The sequence below is a fragment of the Medicago sativa genome, chromosome 2, assembly GCF_051527215.1.
Source record: "Medicago sativa cultivar Bolivia chromosome 2, Bolivia_mono, whole genome shotgun sequence".
Lineage (NCBI taxonomy): Eukaryota > Viridiplantae > Streptophyta > Magnoliopsida > Fabales > Fabaceae > Medicago > Medicago sativa.
Window position 1 is genome coordinate 26,721,751 of NC_140750.1, and position 23,845 is coordinate 26,745,595.

A 23,845-nucleotide genomic window follows, 5' to 3' on the forward strand; every position below is an offset into this window, starting at 1 on the left:
CATGCCTGTACTTAAAGCCTGGAAGCTCCTTACAATGAACGACATGCTCCCCAAAAGTATCTAGACATGCCTTATGACAAACAGGGCACACCTCATCAATAGGAAACAGTCGAATCATAAGACGATATCGAAGGATAGTACGGTATTCCACTCATATGCTGACCTAACCCATCAATTGGGATAGCTAGAAGAAAATCTTGAGCATGTGCAGCTTGCAAACATCCAAAAACTGCCTTCTGTCTAGTGGTCATGTCAAACTTAACTTCCATATCGTGAACAATTTTACTTAAAAGAGCACTCGCCAAAACATGTTGTGCTTTAGGAGGGACGGTGTCCTTGCAAGTAAAACTGCTAACGTCAAAATCTGGAATTGTACTGCGAAGACCATCCAAAGCATTATCAAAATCCAAGTCCATACCATATCCCACTGTCTCTCAAAATATGATCTTGTAGCATCCAAGATTGCGCCCTAGAAGCCACAAAAGCGTACGAGGAAGCCTCTATTGCTGAGTATAAACCCAGCCCCCCTGACCTAATAGGTAAAGAAGCCAACCTCCATTGAAGGTCCCCAAAGAAAGGACCTCCGCAAACCACAATATCCTCAACTGCTCCACGAAGCTCTTTATCTATATTGAACTGGTACAAAAATTAGACTATTGGTTCTATGGTTCTGAAGTGAAACTACTTTTACAAAAGAACTAAACTTATTCTGAGAGCAACTTTCGCACATGATTATTATGGTCAAGTTCCTTATAAATGACGGTAACTATAGATAATTTGCATTGGAATGAGCTTGACATAATAATGATTGTACTAAAACTTTAGTGTTTGGCAACTACAGAACCAACCATTCGTTGTACAATCTCAAACATTCAATAATATTATTGTGTCTGATAAATTTAGTTTTTATGCATTACTGTTGTATATTTTGTATCATTTTTAATTTTATAATATTATATATTTACTATTATTTACAACTTGTTCTGGTAAAATTTATTAATTTTTTTTCTACAACTTTAATAATGATTATTTTTGCTCAAAAAAAATTAATGTTTTTATGCTTTTTAATTAAAATAGGTAAATTAATATTAAGTCTGAATAAAACTAATTATAAATAAAAAAAATATAAACATGTGGGTCAAGCTTGGATTCTTTATAAACAACCACCATTAAAATAAAAATTATTTATATCCACTATAAATTGCTTAAATCCTAATGATAATCACAGGGGCTGTGATTGGTTGTAGGATAGTGAGATGAGATCTCAGATCTAGGAGTTTGTAGGTTGAAATAAATACGGGTAGGTCCTAGGTCTTGTGTTGTAAACATGGAGTTTGTTGAGAACATTAGAATAAGGACTACATTAGTGGATTTCTTTCCTGGCTTGGTAGCCCCCAGAGTAGGTGTGTTTGTCACCGAACTGGGTTAACAAACTCACTGTGTCTTTTACTTTCTTGTCATTTTTTTTTTCTGTGTTTTATTTGTTTCTTTGCATGATGTTGAAACATTAACCGGAACATCTGCCTACTGTGTGTCAGACGTTAAAACATTGCATAAAACATCTTAAAACCTGTAAGCTAGAATTTCACTATCACACAATGCCGCTCTTCAAACCATGCATCAGTCCAAAACAACGTTTTTGAAATATCCCCCACCTCCTTCACCAAATTAACATCGAACTTCCTACCCTCTTCCATACCCTCACCACCACGAACACTACACATCTGCTGCCACCATACACAATAAACACACCCCCATCCCTAAACTTCCCTTCTAATAACATGTACCTCGTTGTCATCACCTTGCACCACAAACTATCCTGATCCAGCTGCATCCTCCAACAACATTTTCCTATTAACGACAAATTAAATTCACTCTATCTCTTCACCCCAAAATCTCTATTCTCCTTATCCAAACAAAGTGTATGCCAATTAATTCAAGAGGTATTCCTAAAGCCCCCACCCTCCCCCAAAAAAAGCATTTAAATATAGATTCATGAGAAGAAATGGCACATAAGGGATCCTTAAAGGAAGTAAAAAGGGAGTGAAGACATGACAAATTTCAAGAGTAGCCTATGACCTCCAATAAAATAATTGACAACTTTTCCACCCCAAGAGTTTCTTCTTGATTGTTTCAAGTCTTATGTTTCCTTTAAAAAAAAAGTCTTTTGAGCAAACTTGTGGAGCAAGGCAAGCTGGAACAAATGACTGGAACAAGAAGATATAAGGTACCTTCTCATGCTTTATATGTTGATGATATTATGGTGTTTTGTAAAGGTAAGAGGTCTTGTGTGGAAGCTCTGGTAGATTTGTTCACTAAATATGCACAAGAGTCCGGGCAAACAGTCAATCCAAACAAATCAACTGTTTTTGCTGGTTCAATATCTGCTTCTAGAATGAATCAACTCATCAACATTATTGGCTTCAATCATGGTACTTTACCATTCACATATCTTGGTGTCCCCATTTTCAAAGGCAAACCAAAAGTCAGACATTTGCAGCCAATAGCTGACAAGATTAGAGCAAAGCTATCAGCTTGGAAAGCATCTTTGTTATCTATTGCAGGAAGAGTTCAACTGGTTAAATCAGTCATTCAAAGTATGCTTACTCATTCCATTACTGTGTATAATTGGCCAACATCATTGCTCAAGGATTTGGAGAAAAGCATCAGGAACTTTATTTGGTCAGGGGATACTTCAAAAAGGAAATTGGTGACTGTGGCATGGAAAAAGATATGCAGGCCTTTTGATCAAGGAGGATTGGGGATTAGATCTCTTATCCATTTAAACTCAGCATCAAACTTGAAGTTATGTTGGAACATGTTGCAATCTAAACAAAGTTGGGCCTCCCTTTTAACTAGCAGAGTGATCAGAAATGGGAAAGTTATTAATCACCATATTTTTTCCTCAATTTGGTCAAGCATCAAAACTGAATATGGTGTTATTATGGAAAACTCTTCATGGCTTCTGGGAAATGGTGAAGACATTAGGTTTTGGACTGACTCTTGGTGTGGGGAACCTTTTATTAATCAGGTGCCTGCTGACAACATTGACGTCAACACTAGAGTTTCAGAATTCATTACTGATTCTCAATGGAATTTTAATCAAGACTTCATCAATAATTTTCCTCAATTGCCCCACATTATTCAACAAGTAACAATTGTTGCTCAAGACAAACAAGATGAATTGGTGTGGAAGACAACAACATCAGGCTCCTTATCCCTCAAAGAAGCATACCAGTTCAAAGCTCATCAATATCAGCCTTTAAATTGGGCAAAGATTATTTGGTCTCAACACATCCCACCCTCCAAGTCCCTTCTTGTTTGGAGAATGATGCATGACAAATTACCTTGTGATGAAAACCTTAAGCACAGAGGTTGTAGTTTGGCTTCCATCTGCAATCTATGTGGTAAACATGAAGACTCTACTTCTCATTTATTCTTTCAATGCTCCTACTCTATGCAAATTTGGAGATGGTTTGAATCTATCATTCAATTAACAATTCAGTTTTCTGATATTGAGGATGTCTGGAACCTGTGCAATAGAGGTTGGTCTCCTCATTGTCAGTTGACTGTTAAAGCTGCTTTAATCTTCATCTTCAATGCTATTTGGTTCTCTAGGAACTCTGCTAGATTTAACAACAAAATTATTCCATGGAGAACTGCAATATCAAACATTATCTCTGGTGTCTCTTTATCTACAAGCAAGTCAAGGCTATTTGCTAGTTCATCAATGATTGAGTTTTCCATTTTAAAAGCTCTCAATTGCAGGATCAATCCCCCTCCTTCTTGCATGGTCAAAGAAGTATTTTGGAGCCCCCCTTTTCTGAATTGGATAAAGGCTAATTGTGATGGTGCTGCCACTACAGTTGCATCCTCATGTGGTGGAATATTCAGAAATTGTAAAGGTCAGTTTCTTGGAGGCTTTGCTGAGAATTTGCTTGGTGGCAACTCTCTTTTTGCTGAGCTTTGTGGCATAATGAGAACATTGGAAATGGCTCAACAGAGAAATTACAAATACTTATGGTTGGAAACTGATTCTATGATATCAGTTCTTGCTTTCAAAAACAAAGAGATAGTTCCTTGGCATATAAGGAACAGATGGTTTAACTGTTTGAAATATATTGAGAGTATTAATTTCATGGTGTCCCACATTTATAGGGAGGGAAATGTCTGTGCAGATAGGTTAGCTCATATAGGTTTATCACTAACCTCTTTTCAGTATTTTTACACTTTGCCTTTGGAAGCTAGAGAAGCTTATGTACACAACAGACTAGGGTTACCTAGTTACAGATTTTCTTTTGGTTGAGAAGGTCAGGCATGACCCCCCTTCTCTTTCTGTAACAATCTTTTTTGGTATATATTTTGGTGAGTGTGCTCCCTGCACCTCACTAGTTTAAAAAAAAAAATACCATTGTTAATATTTTTCTTTGTTTATTTGTCAAAAATAATAATAATAATTTGCTTTGCTTAGCCCACACTTTCTATCCTTCCATGATAAGTCATGTCTTACCAAATATGCTCATCCCTTCAAACTTGACATATTCCTTTAAGGATAAATTACTGCCTAAAATACTAATGCTTTTTAGGACCGTTCACGCTTTGGTCTAGAAAGGAAACCAAACCAAATAATTAACGGTATCTAAAATGAACTGGTAAAAAAATTAGAGTATTGGTGGTTCTGAAGCGAAACTAGTTTTACAGAAGAATTTAACTATACTTACTTATTCTAAGTGCAACTTTCGTGCATGATGCGTTATGGTCAAGTTCCTTATGAACGACGGTAACTATAGATAACTTGTAGTGAATGAGAATGGCATGATAGAGGATGTACTAAAACTTACTCCATCCGTTTCAAAATATAAGCAAAATTCACTTTTTAGATTCATTCATTTAATGATGTATGCGGTCCATATTATGAACCACATACATCATTAAATGAATGAACCAAAATGGAGGGAGTAGTGTTCTGAACCAACCATTCGCTATACAATCTCAAGCATTGATTCAGTAATATTATTGGAGTATTATTTACAACTTGTTCTGGTAAAATTTATTTAAATATTTTTTCTACAACTTTAATAATTATTATTTTTCCCCAAAAAAATAATTAATAATTTTATGCTTTTTAATTAAAATAGTTAAATTAATATTAACTTTGAATAAAAACTGATTGAAAATAAAAATATATAAACACGCGGAGTCAAGTTTGGGGTCTTTACAAACAACCACAATTAAAGTAAAATTACTTATATCCACCGGAAATTGCTTAAATCCTACGTGATGATATTGTCACACAAAAAGTAACTTAGTTTATTCACTTTAGTGCACCATATTAAAGATGTTTGTTATCATGGATGTCAATTGAAGTGTTTCTTATTGATTCAATTTAACGATTTGGTTTGATTATAGATGTTTTTTTTTCTTTCAGACACTAGATATATAATAAAAATGAACAAATAATATTTTTTAACTCATTTGGGTTGATCTTGTGGTATTGGTTTCGGATCTTCGAGGATGCTCCTGTCAAAATCTCAAATTCGATTTTTTCCGATGTCAATTTTAATATGGTAGTTTGCCTTCTTTAAAAATCATATTATAAACATTTTTCCCACAATATTTTAAAAAAATTAACAAGGAATGATCTAAAAAGTTCAAACAACCAAAATAAAAAAAACTTAGATTTTAAAACCAAATTTTAAGCTAATTTCCTATCATAACACATAGAATGTATCTGTAAAGTTTGATTACATCGTGTTAAGGCCTTAATTTATTTTGATTTTTCAGAAAATTAAAACATTTATTTTCCTATCATAACACATAGAATTTATCTGTAAAGTTTGATAAAATCGTGTGAAGCCTTAATTTATTTCAATTTTTCAAAGAATTAAAAATATTTTTAACCTCAATGAAAATACACAAACACAAACTGCAAAATATTTCAACACCTCTTAGTTTCACTCTCTTCCTCCCTCAAAAAAAAAAAAAAAAGCTTCACTCTCTTCCATCTCATGGGACTTCTGTAGACTATCCTGCTAAGTTCCTCAATTTCAATACATGTCTCATAATTAAATTAAGTATGTAAAAGGACATGACATAATGTGATGAACAGAATCCTACATCATGTTTTGTTAAAAAAAAAAAAAAAATCCTACATCCGTGTACTTAAAGTCGTGGGAAATAATGGGAAAATACTTACGTACCATAGGAGATAGGTACCATTGTACCATTGGCCAATAAAATTTTGACAAATGTCAAAAACCTTTAAAACCAGTTTTTACAAAAACCGGCTTAAAAAGTCTAAAATGAAATATTGGAATATAAGTCCAAAAGGAAAATTAATTTTACCACCATTTGTTTTATGTCCAAATTATCAGGATATCGCACTGGTAAAAGCACAAATTAAATGGCATGAAAAAACAGCAAGATACTATCTAAAAGAAAATTTTGATTATTTTCTTTTTAAACAAAATATAGAATTAGCTGATTCTTTAAGAGAAAAACTTAAGAAATTAGCAAGATAAATCATGGATGGTCTTATAAATCCATTTGGAAAAATAATACCACAACCATTCATATTAGAACCTAATTATAATAATATAATTAGAATGAGAAACCAAATTAATTGGTTAAGAGAAACAGCATATTGGTTTCTAATCTTTGAAGATAATTACACTACATACTGGGAATATGAAAATTTTGCAAATCTTTTAAGCCTTAAAATACAAAAGTTTATACATGGCTAGTAAAGGTGTAAGTGAAAATATACAAGATATTTTTGAAAACCTAACAGTACTTCAGAAACAGTTAGATAAAATAGTAGAAGTTCTACTAGAAAAAGAGTTTGAAGAAAAACTCAATGAAAAATTATCTAACTTAGAAGAAAACCAAAAATTGTTAGATGAAAAACTTTGTGTTAAAATAGATGATTTGATCGATCTATTAAAACTTTTACCTATAAGAGATAAATGTCTAACCCTAGAAGAATTACAAACTTTTGTCAAAAAAGAAGGGGGAGACATGATAGAAATTTCAGAGAATATTGAAAAACCAGAAAAAGAAATTAACTTTTTCGCACCGTTACCTTAATATGGACGAAACAGAAGAAGAAATAGCAAACCAGCTAAATGAATTACAAACATTAATGGCTTCTCTAGACATTAATAGGAAAAACCAAATAACTGAAGAATCTGATGACGAAAACAAGTTTGTTTACGACTTAGGTTCAGAAAGTTCTTTTAGTATGGAAGAAGAACCACAAGTAGGACTTGTAAAAACTAATGAGCATCCAGAATCATCAGAAATGGGACGTAAAAGAGGACGTCAAGAAGATAGTGAAAAATTTATTGATCAACAAATCATTCAAAATAAAATGGAAGAAAGAAAATTTAAACAAATACCACCTAGATATATACCAACAATAAATCGCCACAAAGAAGATGATGTTTTAAACATTGACTGTAGTGAGGATGTTAAAAGAGAGTTAAGAAGTTGGTATCATGATCACATGGTAACAATCCAATTAGACCCTACACTTGGGAAATTAAGTCCAAAGAGTATTTTTAACTACTTAAAAACAAAAACTATAGGAAATGCTTGGAGTTTTATGTCTGAAAAATCAGACTCAGAACTTCCATCAACAACTGAGGAAGTAATAAATCATGTCTATTCAATTTTGAAAAAAGAATTTGTAGGTTTTGATGCGCCAGAAGCAGAGTCAGACCTAGAAAGCACAAACATTCATAGGATCTTTAATCTAAGAATATGTGATATGTGTTATGTTGAACCATTTATATGTGAGTTTAGCAAATATTATTATGCAAATATCTCCACAAAAGAGATTACAATATAATCTTTTAGGATTATTCTACAATAAACTTCCATCATCTGTAGGAACAATAATGGAAAAAGTAATCCAAGAACATTTAGAAGTGATCGTAGGATTAGATGATACTCTAGGAACAAGGATAACTGCATTAAGGAAATGGATATCCGAAAAATGCATGGAAAAAACTGCTAAAAGAGAAGCAAAAATAAATGTATGTTGTGATAAAATTCGAGACAATATAGGAAACTACGGTTGTAGTAAACTTAGAAGAAGGAAAAAGAAAAAAGTTTTTAGGAAAATAGATCGTTCTGAATATAAGAGAAAAAAGAAATTTCCAAAAAAAATCAATAAACAAAAATACTTTAGGAGGAATAAAAAATATCCTAAAAAGAATTCATGTCCTAAAGGAAAGAAAACTTGCACATGTTGGTTGTGTAATGAAGAAGGACATTATGCAAATGAATGTCCTAAAAAGAAAGATTCTAAAAAAGAAACCTTGAAATTAATTTGGGAAGTAGGTTTCGAACCAATAGAATCAGATATAGATTCTGACGAAAGTAGTATTTTTGAATATACTACTGAAGAAGAAATTGAAGAATGAGTAGGAAAATTCTAAAAAATGGAAATCCTAATGCAACATTTATCCAGGTAACACTGAATAAAAAGAAAATCATGGGTTACATAGATACCGGTGCTACTTTATGTTTTGGTAGAAAATCCATAATTAAGGAAGGATGGATTAGACTACAAAAGCCAAAAGAAATTATCTTTGCTGATAAGAAAAAACACCAAATATGGTTTGTTCTAAAACATGTTTTTATAAAAATTGAACATAGATACTTCTATGTAAAATCAATCTATGAACATGACTCTGGAATAGATCTGATAATAGGAAATAACTTTTTAAAGTTATATAATCCTTTTATTCAAAAAGCTGACACCATAACATTAAATTGGTTTGATGTCAATAACCCAGAAGAAAGTGAATTTGTTACTACAAACATTATAACAAAAAATGAAATTTTAAAAGCAATTTCAGAAAATCTTAATATACTCAGATGTATGTGGGATAAAAGAAAGTTTTATTTAACAACTGAACAAAATCTAGGATATCATCTAGATCAAGTTTGTTCTGAAAATCCATTAGATACTATAATAAATAAAATACAAGATCTAATTGTTGTAAAACTTAAAGATCCTAAAAAGGAAGTTAAGGCCCTATACAAAATCCCTTATTCTGGGGAAGATAAGGAAGAATTTAAAAAAGAAATAGCAGAACTATTAGAAAAATGATTAATAAGTCCTTCTATTAGTCCACATTCAGCGCCAGCTTTTTATGTCAGAAAACATAATGAGATAAAAAGAGGGAAAGCACGAATGGTGATTAATTATAAAAAACTTAATGAGGCAACTGTAAGTGACTCATATAAGTTACCAAGAAAAGATTACATTTTTGAAAAAATAAGAGGATGTAATTGGTTTTCATCTTTAGATGCAAAATCTGGATACTGGCAGTTAAGGTTATCAGAAGAAACTAAACCTTTAACAGCTTTTAGTTGTCCAGAAGGACATTTTGAATGGAATGTTTTACCATTTGGTTTAAAACAAGCACCATCAATATATCAAAGATTTATGGACAATACTCTTAAAGGTCTTGATCATATTTGTTTTGTATATATCGATGACATATTAATTTTTACTAAGGGAAGTAAAGAACAACATATCAAAGATGTCACTATTGTTTTAAATAGAATAAAAGATAGAGGAATTGTTCTATCTAGAAAAAAGTCAGTACTTTTGAAACAAGAAATCGAATTCCTTGGCCTTATCATAAGAGAAGGAGGAAAACTCGATTTATCACCGCATGTTCAAGAAAAAATTTTACTTTTCCCTGATCAGTTAGCAGATAGAAAACAAATCCAAAGATTTTTGGGATGCTTAAACTACATTGCTAATGAAGGATTCCTTCAGGATTTAGCAAATGATAGAAAAATTTTACAGAAGAAGATATCTGAAAAAGTGCCATGGTCATGGACACAAAAAGATACTGAGGCTGTAAAATCTTTAAAAGAAAAATTAAAAGTTTTACCACAACTATACAACCCAACAGAAAATGATTTTTTGGTTGTAAATGTTGATGCAAATCAGTTTACATGGGCTGGAGTTATGAGAGCTCTACCTAATGGTAAACAAAAATTGGGATTAAATCTCAATGGATATGTTGAGGATGAAACCCCACAACAATCCTATACCATTGTGGGCGCAACCCCACAGTTAAAATCAGATATCCCTAATGGGCGATCAGATAAAACATCAGTTTCAACTGATTCAAAACTTGATTATTCAAGTAATAACATCCGAATTAAGGATAAAGATCTTGTTTTATGCAAGTATGTTTCAGGTTCTTTTAAAGATGCTGAAACAAGATATCATATCAATGAGAAAGAAACTCTTTCTTGTTTAAATGTTTTAGAAAAATGGAGAATGGATTTAATTCCTTCAAGATTTTTATTACGAACTGATTCAACTTATGCTAGCGGATTTTGGCGCTACAATTTAAAAGTTGATCATAAACAAGGAAGACTTGTTAGATGGCAAATGCGCATCCAACAATTCTATCCTTATATTCAACTAATAAAATCAGAAAACAATTGTTTTGCAGATACTCTGACAAGAGAATGGAGCAAGCTCTAAAAGTTCTCTACAATAGCTTGAAGCAAAAAGATGAACAGATTGAAATTCATAGCCAAAAGCTAAAACAACTCTCTTCGGAGAGGGGGGAGATGATTAAAATGATCGAAAGTCTAACCAAGATCATAAATGTTGAAACTCCAACAACAACAGAAGAACCAACAAAAAAGACTTTGAATGAACAACAAAGTTTTTCATCAACATCTTCAGCAAGCTCTATGCCAGAAGAAGATACAAAAAAGTCATGGGCTGACAAAGTCGAACAAGAAGATGAAGAGTCAAAAAATGGTTCAGACCAACCAAGCGATGTTGTCGATCCACAACCAGCAAAGAAGGTGTATGTCATCTTTGATGGTCCAATGAAAGGCATCTACAACAACTGGGCAATTGCAAGCCTCCACATTAATGGCAAAAATGTCAGACACAAAGCTTATCCAACAATGGAAGAAGCAAAAGAAGCTTACAAAGCCTCCTATAAAGAAATGACCATTGCTAAAGAAATTGGCCAACCATCAAAAATGGAGTCAAAGAAAAAGATCTCAGTGGGATCCATAATAAACCTCCAGAAGGAAAAAAATAAGCCAAAAACCCTTGATGATTTCATGGGAAAGTGGAGATGGCTAGCCAACTTCAAAGAAGAGTTAGCTCTTGAATGTTTTTATCCAGTCAATACTACACATGGGGTAAAAGCTAATACAGTTCCAGGAATATCCAAGGAATTGATTAAAGAATTTTATGACTACGGAATGCTTAAGACTGTGTATCTTGAAGAAGGAGAAGGTCGAAGATTCCAAGAACTCGCTGATCTTCCAAAAGAGATTGGTGATACAGCAAAAAGATTTAATGATTTCCTTGCTAAAGGAAGGGAAATTTATCTCCAGTTCGAACAAACCTATCCATGGTTTTTTGAAGAAAATAATTTTATGGCTGTAAAACCAAGAACAGTCATCAAAATAGGAATCTCAAATAAAACTTATCTACCTCCAAATTCAGAAAGTGTTGGATGGACAGTAGATTCGTTCGTTTATCAAATGAAACGTTTTTATGATAACCTTATTAGATATGGTTCTACCATTATTAATTATAAGGTCCTCTACACTACAGAAACCTGTCTCATGGTCTGTGATTCAAAAAAGAAGGTTTCAGAGGAACACCTCAAGCAAACACTTTTTTATGAAGAACTATTCTCAAGATTTGAGAATGCTCTTGACAAAGTCCCAGATGAAGTTCAACAGGAGTGTTGTCAACACTTCTCGAAATACAAAGGGCATATCTGTAAATGGTGTGCAAAAAAGAAAGTGTCGGTAGAAGAAGACAAAGTACCGACAATCACGGACAAGGCAAAAGAAAAAGTTTAACCACGCGTCATGTAGGTGGCCGTAGGAAAAAAGTTGTAATAATGGAACCTTATCATCTGAGTCAGATGGGGTCCATTTAGTTGAAAATCTTATCACCTTATGTGATAATGCTTTTACTTTTTCCTTTGCGTGTTTTGTTTGTTTTTCTTTTTAGCTGGCAAGACAGAGACATGTGACCAACTTGTGAGTCTCATCTGCCTATAAATAAGAGCCTCGATGCTCACTTGTAAAGGACAACAAAAATCAATGAAGTAAGTACCTTAGTTTGTGAAAAACGTTGTTGGGAAAGGACTTCGCAGGATTTGAAGTTGTCATTACCAAATAAAAAAATTTATAGTTTTCAATATCAATAATCGAAAGATTATTTCAAATTTCAAAGGATCGAAAGATCAGAATCATCAAAGATCCAAGACAAAGTCAGGTATGATTTTAAATATTTTATAATTTTTACATTCTATAATGGAGTATAGCATGATAAAAGAAAATTCATCTGGTTTTATGGCAGATGTATTAACAGATCATATAGAAAAGGTAGATTTTACTTTAAAACCAGAAGAAAATTTTAAACAGAAAAATATTTTTTCTTTAATAAAAGAAAAACTATCTAGAGAAAATATTCTAAAATATGGAATGATGGTAGGAGAAGTTGCCATACCAATGGAATCAACAGATGGATCTGTTGTAATATCATTGATTGATAATGAACAAATTAATAATAGATTAAAACATCTATCGTTAGAAAAGAGACAGAAGATAGGGTATATTCATATATCAACTATCCAAATAATCATAAAAAGTACTTTTATGAAAGGAATAGATGCAGAACTAGAACTTCTTATTGAAGATGCTAGGATGAATGAAAAACATTCACTAATAACCCAAGGTGAGGGAAATTTAAAGTGTGGAAAATTAAAATTTGACATAAATCTACAGATAGGTTTAAGTCTAAATGATATAGATCTAGACAGATCGCTAGTAATTCATTATAAACTTAAAGACCAAACCCTCATGAGACCAGGAAATCATCCTTTTAGTATAAGTTATAAAATGAATTATGCATTAAGTAATTCTCATTACAGTATAGAATTTAGTGGAAAAGAAAAAATACAAATAGATGAGCTATTTGCCCCACTAATAAAATTAGAATCACCAATTCTAAAACCACTAAAAAGGTCAAAATCAATTATGACTATAGAAAGAACACCTCTTCTAAAACAAGAAGAAAATACTAGTGAATCAAAGTTTCTACCAGCTAGAACTTCATTAGATAGTTATGAAAAAAGAAAGCTTAATAAAGCCTTATCAGAAATAAAAACTGAACTTTCAGGTATTAATAGAAAATTATAATGCCAGGGATAACAATAAAAAATGAACTAAAATTATTCAGAATAAAACTAGATGCACTAGTTAACAAAATAGAAGAAAATTTCTTTAGAATAGAAATGAAGAATGCAATTTGGGGAATCCATGATTTAATGATTTTACAAATCTCATATATAGATGAAATGATAAAAGAATTAGAAGAAACAGAAAATATTTCTGTTACACAAAAAGAAAGAGCCACAACCCTTTTATGGCCATCTCAAAAACTAACTGAATTTGAACAATCTTTAGAAAAAATTATATAATGCCTGGTTTAGGTCTTATAACAGAAGTAAAACTCTTTAAAGAAAGATTAGAGAACATAGTCTCTGATATAGAATTTTATCATAGAAGAATTGTTTTAAGACAAATTCTTTTTCATTCCAAAGAATTCGTACAATACCATATAGAATATATTGAAGACTTTCTAAGAGAAGTAGAAGATTTAGAAGAACTTACAAACACACAAAAAGAAAGAGCTAAAACACTCTTAAAACCATTTCAAGGTTTAATTAAAATCGAACAAATGTTAAATCAAGTTCGAGAAAATTCCGCTGGCGATTCTGCGCGCAACCTGGTATCAGAGCCAGTAATACAATCTTAAGGGATAAATGGTGAAAACAAAAATAAAAAAGAAAATAAAAATATCTTTTTTCCTAAAACAAAAACTTTTTAAAATCGCTTTTCCAAATAACCGATTTAAAAGGTCATATGGACAAAATCCACGTGTCACACACTGATTGGATAATGTTATATAACATAGAAATCCACTATGTTACACAAGTGGAGTCCGAAATAATGTGTCCCGTTGAACAATCGCAAGCAAAATCCTTCGGTACACTGTTTTTATCATGCCATTTGTCCAACAATGTATGTCATAATAATAGGTAATCAAAGATAGTTGCGTAAAAAAATTACTAAATGGTCTTTGAAAATAAATACTTCCTCCGTCTTAAAATAATAGTCGTTTTGTCTCCGCGAGCTAAGCTCAGTTGTTAAGGACAATACATAATATATGCAAGGTCCGGGGTTCAAACCCTGAACACCATCAAAAAATAATAGTTGTTTAAGGTTTGTGCACGATTATTAAAAAAATATAAATTAAGTTGGTTTTAATGGATGAAATTATAGTTACCCAAGTAGTTGAATGGATGAAATTTAATAAATAAAAATATAATAGTGAAAAAAATAATATATACTGCATTGATATTTTAAAGTGACAATTATTTTAATATAAAAATATATTATGTGGTACAGGCACTAGGAACTTCAACAAGTTTTGAAAATTATAATTAATTTGCCATGATAGACAATTAATCACAACCATACAATAGTATAATCCTACCATCTTTCATCGATTTTACTTGTACTTTTTTATGATGATCTTCTAAATTGGTGGGCTAGGCTACCATTGATCAACAACAATCACAAAAGGATGAAAGAATGGTCATATTCAAAATTTGAAAAATTGGGTCAAATCCTAATTGGCAGTGCAAGACTCTGGTCCCAAAATAAAGACTTTTGCCACGAGTTGGAGTAGGGCCCTAATAAGAGGGACCATGGTATTTGTATTCGAATTTATGGACATGTCATCAAAATCAATTTTATTGGGACTTTTTGGAATATGTCAAGGACGTGTATGAAAATGACAGCAAGATACTTAAACAGCCACTTGAAGAGGATACGAATAGGAAAGTTCACACATTGCGGTTAGAACCCACCAAATCAAAGATACTATAGACACATGACCGATGTGTTCAGCACACAATCAAATCTAAGGGCGTTAATTAAGTATGGGCCCTTGGCTGGGTCCCCTCTTTTGTAGGTTAATGAACTGCATTATGACAAAATTTGTTTCACATTTACACTACAAAATTACACGCTAGGTTAGAATTTATATCAATACCTAATTTAACCTTATAAAATCGGCTTGGAAGATGATAACTGTTTCCACTTATAAACATATGATCATGTCATATCTCATTCAATGTAGAAAAAGAGTCGTAGAAAAAGAGACTTATTTCAAAGTTCTGAATCATGTACAAGCGTTATTTTGAATATATAGACTATTTCCAAGTCTTGTGGGTCGGACTAATAGACTAATGGATCAAATATAAATTACTATTAAAATTACATTTTTTACAACACTCAACCTCAAACTAGTAAATGGATATTTATTATTTCCAGCTTGCAAGTAAGTTGATTGAATCTTTTGCTTCATAAGCTTTTCACTAACCCATCTTCCGGCTGATGTCGAGAAGAAATGTATGTTGTAGTTATCAATACATTATTAAACTTCTCTTTGATGGAATGAATATCAATCTCAATGTGTTTAATTGTGTCATGTTGAACAAGATTATGTGCAATACTAATAGTCGATTTGTTGTCACAAAACAACTTCATATGGCCTTCACACTTCATCTTTAAATCTTCTTGCACTTGTTTCATCCATAATAGTTCACAAATTTCTTCTGTCATAGCTCTGAATTCTGCTTTAGCACTTCATCGAGCAACTACGTTTTTATTTTTATTCATCCAAGCAACAAGGTTTCAACACAAATAGGTACAATGGCTTGAAGTAGATCTTCTATCACTCATTGTACCTACATAATCAACATCAGTGTAAGCCTTAATAATTTCACTTCCACCTCTTTTAAATAAGATTCCTCTCCCTAGAGTGGCTTTGCGGTGTTTTAGAACACGTTCTAACTGCATACGCCAAATTTATCGTAGTGTGTGCCAAATAAACCAACCTATCCATTAATCTCTGATACTGGCCCTTGTCAACTTTGCACTTTCCTCTTCAAGGCATATCATACAATTTTTCTCAATGGAAAGACTTGCAGTTTTGCATCCAAGTTTTATTATTTCATGCAAAAGATCAAACACATATTTTCTCTAAGATGTATAAATGCCTTTCTTTGAGTAGGTTGCCTCAATTCACAAGAAATACTTGAGTTACCCAAGGTCTTTCATCTCAAATTCTACTATTAATTTCTCTTTAAGTAGTTGTCCCTTAGTCAAATCATCTCATGTACCAATAATATCATCAACATAAAACAAGAAGTACAATCAATCAATTTTCCTCCTTGTGAATCAAAAACAAAGTGTGATCTCTTTGGTTTTGATTATAGCCAAATCACATCATTGCCTTTGTGAATCTTCCAAACCATGAATGAGGGGATTGCTCTAGTCCATATAAGGTCATATTCAATTGACACACCTTGTTGGCTCCATTTGCAAGACCAAATTCGGGTAGTATATCCATATATACCTTCTTATCTAAGTATACATGCAAGAACACGTTTTTAATATCACATTGTTGCAATTCTCATCCAAATGAAGCAACAAAAGATTGTAAGATTTGAATTAAATTCATGTTTGTGTCAATGGTGCAAATGTCTCTTCATAATCAATATTATATTTTTGAGTATAACCTTTTTCACTAGACTTGACATGTAACAATCAAGGGTGTTATTTGATTTTTGCTTTATAGTATATACCAAAGTGCATCCAATTGGCTTTTTGACTCTTTGCTACTCAACGATATCTCAAGTACCATTTTTTCAAGTGCTTTCATTTTTTCATTCATGACTTCAACCCATTTCTATTTATCAATGTTTCTTTAACATATGATGGGATTCTCACAAAATCAACATCTGCAGTAAAATTATAATACTTTGGAAAGTTATTTAGTGGAGACATATTGACAAATATGATATCCAATATATTGAGGTGCATGATATTTTATCCTTTCTCAAAACAATGAGTAAACAAGTTGGATTAGTATAACAAGTATCATAAATATGTGAATCACCAATAGAGGAATCATTTTCAGTACATACCTCCAACTTAGGCCATTGCAGTTGTTTCTTGAGCAAATCAAGTTTATTTCTTCATTTCTTCTCTTAAACATTATGGACTGGCATGGATGGACCATTCCATGTGACTTGTAATATTTTACTTGACCGACTAGCAAGATCTGACTCAACATTGGTTTGACTGTAGGTCAGCTCAGCTCGTCCACAACACTGGTTGGTCGACCGAACAAAGAACAAACATCTACACCTTAATAGGCTTGAGGCTTGGGGACTGTGGACTGGTATAGGTTGACCGAATAAAGAACAAACGTCTACGCCTTAATAGGTTTGAAGTTTGGGGACTGTGGACTGTTATATGTCGATAGGATAAAGAACAAACGTCTTCGCCTTAACTGGCTTGACATTTGGTGGACGGTGGACTGGCATGGATGGACCATTTTCTGTGACTTGTAATACTTTACTTTATCGACTAGCAAGATCTGACTCAACACTGGTTTGACTGTTCAAGTCAGTCCAACTCAGCTCGTCATTTCTCAACAATGGTTTGACTGTGCAAGTCAGGCATGCTCAACTCGTCCTCTCTCAACACTTGTTTGACTGTTCAAGTCAGGCCAGCTCAGCTCGTCCTTTCTCAACACTAGTTTGACTGTTCAAGTTAGGTCAGCTAACTCAGTTGGTATTCATCTAATACTTGTCTGGTTAAGTTATGAAAGCTCTGATGCCACGTGTCTTGTACGAATGATCAGTGTCTCTAGAAGCACGTCTCAACTCCACGCGTCCTGTACGGACGAGTTGCACTCTAGTCCACGCGCAACCGTACTCATACCAGACAACCAATGGGAGGCTCTAGATCACAACTTAATGGGCTTTGAATGAACAAAGAAAGACCCATCAACTCAACACATTGAGGGGTATAAAAGGAGGATGCTAGAGAGTTAAAGGGGGCTTGATCTTAAACAATGTATTATTTTATCTAAGTTTGATTCAGAGTGCTATTGGAATTCCACCTAGAACATTTCATTGAACAGTTCATCTGTTGTAATTTACTTGTGTTTACATACGTGAACACATTATAATTGGTTTCCTAGGTGATGTGATGAATAATTTATCAAGCGTACTAAACATGACGGCAATTAATAATATTGGTAATAAGTTTGTCTCCACAGGGATGTGAAATTCTACTTACGACTGCGAGTTTAAACAAGAATTATGTAACCAAGGGGGTTGCACTTAACAATATTTAAGTTCATGCAAATAATGATAAAAAAATGATTAGGTTACTTGATTCCCCTCTTTTTCATTACTTTTTAGTAACTAGGTTTCTTTCCTGCAATTCTTTAAATAAAATAAAGTTTTCATGACATTTGATCACAACAGCTAATTCATTCCACAGTGGACCTGATATTTTTTCATGAAAAGTGACATCCCTTAAGACAATTGTTTATTCACTTTTATTGATTCTTAACATATAAGTTGAGTAACACTCTTATTCATTATGATAATAATTACTCTATTAGTATGTTGCAAATAAGTTCAAAAACTAGGTTGATAGGAGCATGCTGTTAGCAGGCAATTGGATTTTGTCAGCGGTTCAATGCTAGTTGATGAAGTCAAGTAGGCATTAATTATGTTGAGAAATATTTATGCATTATCTATAACGCATCAAACATATATCCTTCTATGTATGTAACAAAAAAGTAATATATCCTTCTCAATGACAACAAGGTTATGATAATAAATTCTAGGGTTAATTATGATTCTAGTCCCTATAAAATAGCGACCTTGTAAGTTTAGTCCCTACTTAATTTTAATAGCATTTTTAGTCCCTATAAAAAAAAATTTACTTATAATTTTAGTCCCTGCTAAAACAAAGTTTGATTAATTATCCTTAAACTCTTAAATTTTTGAACGATTTTTTTGAGACAAGATTAGAACACTATGAAAGGTTCGTTTACTAAAATTTAGAATTTTCTGACATGAAATGAATTAAATATGAATTTTTTAAAACGACAAAAGTTAAAGATAAAAAGTAATAAAATCTGGATGTAGAAATCAAATTTTGCGATAATTTTTTGCGGACGAACTTTTGGTAATGTTCTAAACATGTCTGCAAAAAGTTGTTCAAAAATTTAAGAGTTTAAGCATAAATTAAACAAATTTGAATTGAGTAGGGACTAATACTCAGTGCAGAAAAACAAAATTAGGGACTAAAAATGTTATTAAAATTAAGTAGGGACTAAACTTACAAGGCCGCTATTTTATAGGGATTAGAAACATAATTAACCCTAAATTCTATGATCAAAATAAAAGATGCATGAGCAACATGTGGGTTGGTGCAAGTGTGAGTAGTATAATAGACTTAAAAATAATAAAATTCTAAGTAAGATTTTACCGATATGAACTCTATAGCTAGCTTGTGCCTATGAAGAAAATTTAATTGAGATGGAAGAGTCTATATATGGCACAAAAATTTTAAAAATCAAATTAAAGAAATTTACAAGATACTCCCTCCAGTCCTATTTATAAGAAAAAAAATTGTCAACAAAAGTTAATGTATTTGGTTAAAAAATTGGATCAAATACATCCACTTTTGTTGACCCAAATGTCTCTTGTAAATAGGACCGGGAGTATACTTTTAGCATGGTTCAACTACTTTGAAGTTTGAACCACTCCAACTAAAGAAACAACGATCAAATCTTTCGAATACTTAAACCGTAAACGGTACTGGTTCAATGTTCAATTGGTTGAAGTATATCCTTCGGTTTTTAAAACATTGTTATGCACAGATTAAATTTTCCAACTTCAATTAACTATCCTTGAATTGAATTGTCTTGGATGCTTCATTATAATATGATGAAAATTAAGATTTTTTTTAAGAAGCCCTAAAGATAATATTAACTCCGAAACAGATGATATCAAGTTAAAGCATAAGGTTTGCCTATCTAAGAATCAAAACAAAGTTTGTCATTACACAAAAAAACAAAAACAAAAAGTGAATAGGAAATGGAAATGACAGTTTTTATTATTGTCATTTGAGTTTTTCTTAGTTTTTATTTGACTCCAAATAATCGGTATAGTATCACATATATGTTTATATTTATGGGAATTTGAGAAATCACATGCACCTCTCACTTGTGGCGGTGCTTTTTCATATATCACTCTAGCTTCTCGGTTGCGTCTTCAATGATGTGTCAAACAGTATATATATATATATATATATATATATATATATATATATATATATATATATATATATATATATATATTGGAGTACACAATTCAAGTATGTTTTCACTTGTCTAAGTGTTTATTTTACATTCGTTTGTCTTTTATTTTGAAAAAAAATTATAAGCTAGCATTCATTAAAATAAAATTTGACATAAAGATCAATATGTCGTGCAGTTCGTGTGCATATTATCTCGTACCATATAGCAAGGCTCGTATGAAATTTTACTCGTAAATCTCACCTACACCCTCTCGAATGCCACATAAATCTTTCCACACCCCGGTAATTCCCCTTCGTTCCCATAGTTTGCCATAACTTTCGCTTATCAACATGTAACCTGCATCACAACTATCCTAATTAACAAAGCCAAATTAAATTCCATGATCCTTTGAAACCCCAAACCTCCTACATCCTTCTCATAACAAATTATGTCCCAACGAATCCAATTAATTTTATGAGCTTCCGCGCTCCCATCCAAAAAAAAAGATTTAAAAAGAGATTTAATTAAAGAAATGATACATGTGGAAGCCTTGAAGAAGGAAAGCAAATAAACCGAAAAAGATGACAATACAAATTCGAGTAAAACAAGACGACCCCATTGAAAGATTTTTATTCTTCCAACCAGATAATCTTTTACGGATGTTGTCCAGGAAAGGGTACCATAAGGACAACCGACTCGAGTTTCCACCACATAAGCTTCTAACAACCATGCCTCCTCTATATTCACACCTACCGACAAACTCTTGTGAAAATTTACCTTCAAACCATAAATGATCTCAGACAGAATCAAATTCGCCTTTATAGCTCTAATATTAACCCCAATTTTCTCGGCCAAAAGGAGTGTATCATCCGCAAATTGAAAGTGGGAAATTCAGAAAATGGAATCCACCCGGACATTATATCCAGAAAGGATATGCACATGAATAGATGCATTTAACATGACGTTGAACCATTATGCTGCAATAAGGAACAAGAACGTTGATAGCGGATCTCCTTGACGCAAACCTCTCCCTAAATGGAACTCATAAGTGGGACTCCTATTAACTAAAACTAAGGTTGTGGTTGATCGTACGCACTCCATGATCCACTTACACCACTTAATCGAAAAACCCATTTTAAACATAACAACTTCCAAGTACTCTCATTCGACTGAGTCATAAGCTTTTTCAAAATCAACCTTAAACATAATAAGCTACTTTTTATTTTTCCTTGCATCTTCTATCACCTCATTTGCAATTGTAATACCCATATAAAATTTGTCTGTCATTTATAAAGGTTGACTAGACTTCTAAAATTACACTGTTAATAAATGTACGTAATCTGTTAGCCATAACTTTTGTCAAAACCTTATACAAACATCCAACAAGAGATATGGGGCGAAAATCAGACAAAATTTGCAGACTAGACACCTTGAGAATCAAAGCTTAAAAATTGCAATTTGAGCCTCGAACCAATTTACTATGAGTATAAAATTCATTCAAAAACCGCATAAATTAACCTTTGAGAATCTCCCAAAAATCTTTAATGAACCCAAAGTTGATGCCATCTGAAATATATTCTTTTGGTAAACAAAAGTTTAGGTGAACTGAGTTCGAAAACTGATTAAAGTCAGGTCAAATTTAAGTTTCAAAAGGAGCCGACATAGTTACCGACATCTGTATTATCCATCAACGAAAAAATTCTTACTTTAACAACGGTAGTTTAATTCACGTATTTGTAGAATATGAGTTAACTTGTTACTTTAACCACCTTAAAATAATTAATATGAACAGGAAAGCAAGCAAATAATAAATTTGGAGAGGGAAAAGTATATACATTTTTAAAATGGTGATATAAATTTTTCGTCCCTAAAAATATAAAGAATTTTGATTTCAATCCCTTGGGTCCGTTTGGTTCGAGAGTTTTGGAGGGGAGGGGAGGGGAGGGGAGGGGAGGGGAGATTTTTAATTTGAAGTGTTTGATTCAATTTTTAGAAGGGGAGGGGAGGGGAGCAAATTTTATTGCACTACCAAAATTATCCTTATATTAATTTAAAATCTCAATATTATCCTTGTAACAACATTTATTATTATTAGGTTATATTATTTTGAAACAACTTTTACTATTATTAGGTTATATGTTATATTATCTTGTAACAACTTTTATTCCATATTATTAACAATTTTTCTTGTAACAACTTTTTATTACTACTCGTAATTGTAACAACCCTATTACTAATCTATTATTCCATCGTCTACATTGTGTTGTTATCGATTACATCGTTATTGTTTCGTTACTTTATTATCCTTATTTAATTAAGTTTAAGGGTAAAACGGTAAAATAATTTTAAAATCCCTCCCCTCCCCTTGTGAACCAAACACACTTTTAATTAAAATATCTCCCCTCCCCTCCCCTCCGTTAAAATTCCTCCCCTCCCCTCCCCTCCCCTCCCCTCCTAATTCTCGAACCAAACGGACCCTTAAAAATAAAACGTGATGTTTCACCGTCGCAAAATTTTATGTTTCCTTTTTTGTCCCTAATCACTACTTTATTTTCATAAAATTGTCCTAGATATGACAATATTATATTCAAGAGTTCAAGTTATCTTCATCTATTATATCCAACATCTATATGAGCATATTTTGTTCAAGACATATCAAAATTTATGGGTTAAATATATTTTTGATCCCTATAAAATTGAGAACTTCTAAGTTTAGTCCTTACTTAATTTTAATAGTTTTTTTAATCCTTACAGAAAAAACAAAGTTACTTAGAATTTTAGTCCCTGCTAATACAAAGTTTGTTTAATTATCCTTAAACTCTTAAAAATTTTAACGATTTTTTTATACAAGTTTAGAACACTCTGAAAGGTTCATTTACTAAAATCTAGAATTTTTTAACATGAAATAAATTAAGTATGAATTTTTTTAAATGACAAAAGTTTAAGATAAAAGTACTAAAAATATGGACGTAGAAATCAAATTTTTGTGATATTTTTTCGGGGGAACTTTTAATAGCGTTCTCAACATGTATGTAAAAAATTGTTGAAAAACTTAAGAATTTAAGCATAAATTAAACAAATTTGGATTGAGTAAGGACTAATATTGAATGCAATTTTTTTTATAACGACTAATAAAACTATTAAAATTAAGTAAGGACTAAACTTAAAAGATCCCAATTTTATAAGGATCGACAAGATATTTAACCCAAATTTATTCCATTGAAAACTAAAACAAAACAGAAAGTTTTCCGAAAGATGAAAACAACTCATTTTATTGTTATGAACTAAAATCATAGTTTTGTATATTTTTAGGAACGATAAAATATACTCCCTCTGATCACTATTATAAGCAAATTTTGACTTTTTAGGTTCATTCAATAAATGATGTATGTGGTCTATATTATAGACTACATACATCATTTATTAAATCTAAAAAACAGAAATTTGCTTATGATAGTGACCGGAGGGAGTATTTAACTCTTTTTAAAATTATGCAATAAACAGTATAGTGGAAAGGAAAGAACACCGTGCCTTCCTTCCATCCTTTGACTAATTTTCAAACCATTCAAGCACTGACCTTTG